Below are 8353 nucleotides of genomic sequence, written 5' to 3' on the forward strand. Positions count from 1 at the left end.
GCATCCCATCTTAATAATTTCTATGATTTGTGTGATATGCAAAAGAAAAAGATGTGGATAATGATATTGTTAAATTGAAGTTATTTCCGTTCTCGCTTCGAGATCGTGCTAAAACTTGGTTTTCATCTTTGCCTAAAAATAGTAGTGATTCATGGAATAAGTGTAAAGATGCTTTTATTTCCAAGTATTTTCCTCCCGCTAAGATCATCTCCCTTAGGAAACGATATTATGAATTTTAAGCAACTTGATCATGAACATGTTGCACAATCTTGGGAGAGGATGAAATTGATGATAGGTAATTGCCCTACTCATGGTTTGAATTTGTGTATGATTATACAATTTTTTATGCCGGATTGAATTTTGCTTCTAGAAATCTTTTAGATTCGGCCGCGGGAGGTACTTTTATGGAAATTACTTTAGGAGAAGCTATCAAACTCCTAGATAATATTATTGTTAATTATTCTCAATGGCATACCGAAAGATCTTCCACTAGTAAAAAAGTGCATGCAATTGATGAGATTAATGTTTTGAGTGGAAAGATGGATGAGCTTATGAAATTATTTGCTAGCAAGAATGCTCCTATTGATCCTAATGATATGACTTTGTCTACTTTGATTGAGAATAACAATGAATCTATGGATGTAAGTTTTGTTGGTAGGAACAATTTTGGTAATAACGCATATAGAGGTAATTTTAATCCTAGGCCGTTTCCTAGTAATTCCTCTAATAATTATGGTAATTCCTACAACAATTCTTATGGAAATTATAATAAGATGCCCTCTGATTTTGAGAATAGTGTTAAAGAATTTATGAGTTCACAAAAGAATTTCAATGCTTTGCTTGAAGAAAAATTGCTTAAGATTGACGATTTGGTTAGGAACGTGGATAGAATTTCCCTTGATGTTGATTCTTTGAAACTTAGATCTATTCCACCCAAGCATGATATCAATGAGTCTCTCAAAGCCATGAGAATTTCCATTGATGAGTGTGATGACCCACAAGTATAGGGGATCAATTGTAGCTCTTTTCGATAAGTAAGAGTGTCGAACCCAACGAGGAGCAGAAGGAAATGACAAGTAGTTTTCAGTAAGGTAATGTCTGCAAGTGCTGAAATTGTAAGTAGCGGAGTAGTTTGATAGCAAGATAATTTGTAACGAGCAAGTAACGATAGTAGTAACAAAAGTGTAGCAAGTTAGCCCAATCCTTTTGAGGCAAAGGACATGCCAAAACGGTCTCTTATGGTAAGCAAAGTGTTCTTGAGGGTACACGGAAATTTCATCTAGTCACTTTCATCATGTTGGTTCGGTTTGTGTTCGGTACTTTGATAATTTGATATGTGGGTGGACCGGTGCTTAGGTGATGTTCTTACTTGAACAAACCTCCTACTTATGATTAACCCTCCCGCAAGTATCCGCAACTACGAGAAAAGTATTAAGAATAAATTCTAACCATAGCTTTAAACTTTTGGATCCAATCGGTCCCTTATGGAATAGCGCATAAACTGGGGTTTAAGCTTCTGTCACTCTCGCAACCCATCATCTAATTGCTACTCCACAATGCATTCCCTTAGGCCCAAATATGGTGAAGTGTCATGTAGTCGACGTTCACATGACACCACTAAGGGAATCACAACATACATACTATCAAAATGTCAAACACATAGCAAATTCACATGATTACTTGCAACATGATTTCTCCAGTGACCTCAAGAACAAAAGTAACTACTCACAAATAATAATCATGCTCATGGTCATAGAAGTATTAAATAGCATAATGGATCTGAACATATAATCTTCCACCAAATAAACCATATAGGAATCAGCTACAAGATGTAATCAACACTACTAGTCACCCACAAGCACCAATCTATAGTTCCGATAACAAGATTGAACACAAGAGATGAACTAGGGTTTGAGATGAGATGGTGCTGTTGAAGATGTTGATGGATATTGCCCTCCCCAAGATGGGAGAGTTGTTGGTGATGATGATGACGATGATTTCCCCCTCCGGGAGGGAAGTTCCCCCGGCAGAATCGCTTCGCCGGAGGGCAAAAGTGCTCCTGCCCAAGTTCCGCCTCGAGGGGGCGGCGCTCCGTCCCGAAAGTCCTCTCTTTGTTTTTTCTAGGTCAAAATGACCTATATACCAAAAGATGGGAACCGGAGGTGGGCCTGGGTGAGCACAACCCACCAGGGCGCGCCTGGGCTACCTGGCGCGCCTAGGTGGGTTGTGCCCACCTGGTGGGCCCCCTCTGATAGTTATTTGCTCCAATATTCCTCAAATATTCCATAAAAAATCTTCGTGAAGTTTCAGCTTGTTTGGAGTTGTGCAGAATAGGTAGCCCGACGTAGCTTTTCCAGGTCCAGATTTCCAGCTGCCGGAATTCTCCCTCTTGGTGTATACCTTGCACATTATGAGAGAAAAGGCATTAGAATTACTCCAAAAAGCATTATTATGTATAAAAACATCATAAATAATAGTAAGAAAACATGATACAAAATGGACGTATCAGAGTGCAAAGAAAGAACCGCTAAGATGCGTGCTAAAAAAGATTGTTTTATAAAAGCATGTTCTTCTAGTTTCCGTGAGAATAATGATGAAGATCTTAAAGTGATTCATGTGACTCCTATTGAATGTTTGTTTTCCAATATAAATTTTGATAAAGATGGGACCGGAGATGAGTCAACTTTAGTTAAAAGGCGTCCCAATGATTCGGAGTTTTTAGATCTTGATGTAAAAATTGATAAAAGTGGGATTGGAGAGGTCAAAACTTTAAGTAGCAATGAACCCACTCTTTTGGATTTCAAAGAATTTAATTATATAATTGTTCTTTAATAGATTGTATTTCCTTGTTGCAATCCATGCTGAATTCTCCTCATGCTTATAATCAAAACAAAGCTTTTACTAAACATATCGTTGATGCTATGATGCAATCTTTTGAAGAAAAACTTGAATTGGAAGTTTCTATCCCTAGAAAACTTTATGATGAGTTGGAACCTACTATTAAGATTAAGATTAAAGATTGTGAATGTCATGTTTTGTGTGATTTGGGTGCTAGTGTTTCCATGATTCCAAAAAGTTTGTGTGATGTGCTAGGTTTCCATGAATTTGATGATTGTTCCTTAAATTTGCATCTTGCGGATTCCACTATTAAGAAACCTATGGGAAGGATTAATGATGTTATTATTGTTGCAAATAGGAATTATGTGCCCGTAGATTTCATTGTTCTTGATATAGATTGCAATCCTGCATCTCCTATTATTCTTGGTAGACCTTTCCTTAGAACGATTGGTGCAATTATTGATATGAAAGAAGGAAACATTAGATTTCAATTTCCGTTAAGGAAAGGCATGGAACACTTTCCAGGAAAGAAAATTAAATAGACTTATGAGTCTATTATGAGAGCCACTTATATATTGCATACCAAAGATGATAATACTTAGATCTATTCGTGTTTTATGCCTAGCTAAGGGCGTTAAACAATAGCGCTTGTTGGGAGGCAACCCAATTTTATTTTTGTTTTTGCATTTTAGGTTCTGTTTTGCATTAAATAATTCATCTAGCCTCTCATTAGATATGGTTTTGTGTTTTAATTAGTGTTTGTGCCAAGTAAGACCTTTGGGATAGCTTACGGTGATAGTTGATTTGATCTTGCTGAAAAACAGAAACTTTTGCACCCAGTCCCAGAATTTTTAAAAATCACAGAAGCGTGATAAAATTCTGAACTTTTTTACAAAAGATTCATATACAAATTGCTCCTGTTGTCCTAATTTTTTAGAAGTTTTGGAGTTACAGAAGTATTCAAACTATTCATATTTCTACAGGCTGTTCTGTTTTTGACAGATTCTGTTTTGTTTGTGTTGTTTGCTTATTTGATGAATCTATGGCTAGTATCGGGGGGGGGGGGTATGAAACATGGATAAGTTAGAATACAGTAGATATTACACCAATATAAATAAATAATGAGTTCACAACAGTAACCAAAGTGGTGATTTATTTTGTTATACTAACGGAGCTTATGAGATTTTCTGTTGAGTTTTTTGTTGTGAAGTTTTCAAATTTTGGGTAAGGATTTGATGGACTATGGAATAAGGAGTGGCAAGAGCCTTAGCTTGGGGGTGCCCAAGGCACCCCAAGGTAATATTCAAGGATAACCAAGAGCCTAAGCTTGGGGATGCCCCGGGAAGGCATCCCCTTTTTCGTCTTAGTCTGTCGGTAACTTTACTTGAGGCTATATTTCTATTCACCACATGATATGTGTTTTGCTTCGAGCGTCTTGTATGATTTGAGTCTTTGCTTTTTAGTTTGCCACAATAATCCTTGTTGTACACACCTTTTGAGAGACACGCTAATACGTCTCCAACGTATCTATAATTTTTTATTGTTCCATGTTGTTATATTATCATTCTTGGATGTTTTACAATCATTTTATAGCAACTTTATATCATTTTTTGGGACTAACCTATTGACATAGTGCTAAGTGCCAGTTGCTATTTTTTGCATGTTTTTTACATCGCAGGAAATCAATATCAAACGGAGTCCAAACACGGCGAAACTTTTTGTGGATTTTTATGGACCAGAAGACCACCAATGGGCCAGAGCAGCACCTGGGGGGGTGCCCCGATGGGGGCACAACCCACCAGGGCGCGCCTGGGAGCCCGGGCGTGCCCAGGTGGGTTGTGCCCACCTCGGTGGCCTCCCGCACCCCCTCTTTACCCTATATATACACAAATATCCCGAAATCCCTCGGGGTTAACCTAGATCAAAAGTTCCGCCGCCGAAGGCCTCTGTAGCCACCGAAAACTAATCTAGACTCCATTCCGGCACCCTGTCGGAGGGGGGAATCATCTCCGGTGGCCATCTTCATCATCCTGGCGGCCACCACGATGAGGAGGGAGTAGTCAACCCTCGGGGCTGAGGGTTTGTACCAGTAGCTATGTGTTTAATCTCTCTCTCTCTCTCTCTCTCTCGTGTTCCTTGAGTTGTCATGATCTTGATGTATCGCGGGCTTTGTTAATATAGTCAGATCATATGGTGTTTTACCCTCTCTATCTTGTGATGAATTGAGTTTTCCCTTTGAGATTTCGTTTTCTCGGATTGAATACTTTTATGGATTTGAGAGCACTTGATATATGTCTTGCAAATGAATACTCATGGTGACAATGGGGTATTATTTTGATTCACTTGATATATGTTTTGGCACTCAACTCGCGGATTCCCGAGGTGACATTGGGGTAATCTATGCATTGGGGTTGATGCATGTTCTTGTCTTTGTTTCTCCGGTAGAAATCTTGGGGCACTCTTTGAAGTTCTTTGTGTTGGATTGAGTATTATGAATATGAATTTGCTTTGGTGTTATTTTAGTACGAACTCTAGGATAGATCGAATGAAAAGAATAGCTTTGTGCTATAGTACGAACTCTTGAATAGATCGATCGGAAAGAATAGCTTTGAGGTGGTTTTGTACCCTACAAACAATTCCGTCTTATGTTCTCCGCTAGATAGGAACTTTGGAGTGATTCTTCATCACACTTTGTGGGACGGTTATATGATCCAATTATATTAGCATTGTTGAGAGATTGCACTAGCAAAAGTACGGACCCTAGGCCTCATTTTCAAGCATTGCAATGTCGTTTTTGTGCCTATTTACTATTTTCTACCTTGCTGTTTTTATTTATTCAGATTATAAACGTATATTTCTACCATCAATATTACACTTTTATCGCCATCTCTTCGCCGAACTAGTGCACCTACACAAATTACCATTGTATTTGGTGTGTTGGGGACACAAGAGACTTTTTATTATTTGGTTGCAGGGTCATTTGATAGAGACTATCTTCATCCTACGCCTCCCACAGATTGATAAACCTTAGGTCATCCACTTGAGGGAAAATTGCTACTGTCCTACAAAACTCTACGCTTGGAGGCCCAACACGTGTCTAAGAATAAAGTTGTGTAGTAGACATCAAGCTCTTTTCTGGCGCCGTTGCCGGGGAGGTGAGTGCTTGAAGGTATATCTTTAGATCTTGCAATTGACTCTTTTAGTTTCTTGTTTTATCACTAGTTAGGTTTGTAAAAGAAAACTACAAAAAATGGAATTGCGGTTGCATCATATTATTCATCTTTATAATGTCTCCCGTGAAAATGATGCAAAGGAAAATTGTGCTCAATTGATAGAAGAAGAATTCAATAGAATGTTTGGTATAAATGATGAGCATGATTGCAATGTTGTATGCATGAATTATTTGAATATCCATGATGCTAATGATATGCAAAGCCATAAGCTTGGGGATGCTATGTTTGATGAAGATGATATTTTTAGTCCCCCAAGATTTGATGTGCAAATTTGTTATAATGATTGCATGCCTCCTATTTATGATGATTATAATGATGAAAGTGGATTTGGAGAGGTCATGACTTTATTTAGTGATGAATCCACCATTTTGGATGAGGCTTCAACTGACTATGATAACAAAGTTGCTATCTATGATGATTATGGTGATGACATGTATGCTATAAAGAATAATGATAACCATGAAACTTGTCATCATGATTTTAATTTTCACTCTCATGATAGTTATTTTGTTGAGTTTGCTCCCACTACTATTGATGAGAAGAAATTTGCTTATGTGGAGAGTAATAAGTTTTCTATGCTTTTGTGTCATGAAAAGAATGCTTTATGTGATGGTTATATTGTTGAATTCATTCATGATGCTACTGAAAATTATTATGAGGGAGGAACTTATGCTTGTAGGAATTGCAATAATATCAAGTTTTCTCTCTATGTGTTGAAAATTTTGAAGTTATGTTTGTTTTGCCTTCCCATGCTAGTTGATTCTTGCTCTCTTGAATTGTTTGATCACAAAATTCCTATGCATAGGAAGTGGGTTAGACTTAATTGTGCTAGTCTTATGATTCATAATGCTCTCTTGATGTTTCAATTCTTATCTTTTATGCGAGCATTGATACATCTCCAACGTATCTATAATTTTTTATTGTTCCATGCTGTTATATTATCATTCTTGGATGTTTTATAATCATTTTATAGGCATTTTATATCATTTTTTGGTACTAACCTATTGACATAGTGCCTGATACATCTCCATCGTATCTACTTTTCCAAACACTTTTGCCCTTGTTTTGGACTCTAACTTGCATGATTTGAAGGGAACTAACCCAGACTGACGCTGTTTTCAGCAGAATTGCCATGGTGCTATTTTTGTGCAGAAATAAAAGTTCTCGGAATGACCTAAAACTTCACGAAGAATATTTTTGGAATAAATAAAAAATACTGGCGAAAGAATCAAGACCAGGGGGCCACACCCTGTCCACGAGGGTGGGGGCGCGCCTACCCCCCTGGGCGCGCCCCTGCCCGTGGGCCCCCTGGTGCTCCACCGACCTCAACTCCAACTCTATATATTCACGTTCGAGGAGAAAACAATCAGAGAGAAGGATTCATCGCGTTTTATGATACGGAGCCGCCGCCAAGCCCTAATCTCTCTCGGGAGGGCTGATCTGGAGTCCGTTCGGGGCTCCGGAGAGGGGAATCCGTCGCCGTCGTCATCATCAACCTTCCTCCATCACCAATTTCATGATGCTCACCGCTGTGCGTGAGTAATTCCATCGTAGGCTTGCTGGACGGTGATGGGTTGGATGAGATTTATCATGTAATCGAGTTAGTTTTGTTAGGGTTTGATCCCTAGTATCCACTATGTTCTGAGATTGATGTTGCTATGACTTTGCTATGCTTAATGCTTGTCACTAGGGCCCGAGTGCCATGATTTCAGATCTGAACCTATTATGTTTTCATGAATATATGTGAGTTATTGATCCTATCTTGCAAGTCAATAGTCACCTACTATGTGTTATGATCCGGTAACCCCGAAGTGAAAATAATCGGGACCACTCCCGGTGATGACCGTAGTTTGAGGAGTTCATGTATTCACTAAGTGTTAATGCTTTGGTCCAGTGCTCTATTAAAAGGAGGCCTTAATATCCCTTAGTTTCCAATAGGACCCTGCTGGCACGGGAGGGTAGGACAAAAGATGTCATGCAAGTTCTTTTCCATAAGCACGTATGAGTATATTCGGAATACACACTACAGGAAACAGCTACTTTGCCGTCTGCCATGGCGGACGGCAAAGGCTCGAAAGGCGGACGGCAAAGACCTTTGCCGTCAGCCGCGGACGGCAAAAGGCTCCGGCAAAGAAGGCTACGGTAAATAGCTTCTTTGCCGTCTGCTTCCTGGCGGCGGACGGCAAAGGCTCTTTGCCGTCTGCGGCGGACGGCAAAGAGGGCGGACGGCAATATTTGCGCTGTCAGTCCGTTAAGTGGCTAACGGCAGACCTTTGCCGTCC

This window comes from Triticum aestivum, chromosome 2D, assembly GCF_018294505.1.
Source record: "Triticum aestivum cultivar Chinese Spring chromosome 2D, IWGSC CS RefSeq v2.1, whole genome shotgun sequence".
In the NCBI taxonomy this organism is placed as follows: domain Eukaryota; kingdom Viridiplantae; phylum Streptophyta; class Magnoliopsida; order Poales; family Poaceae; genus Triticum; species Triticum aestivum.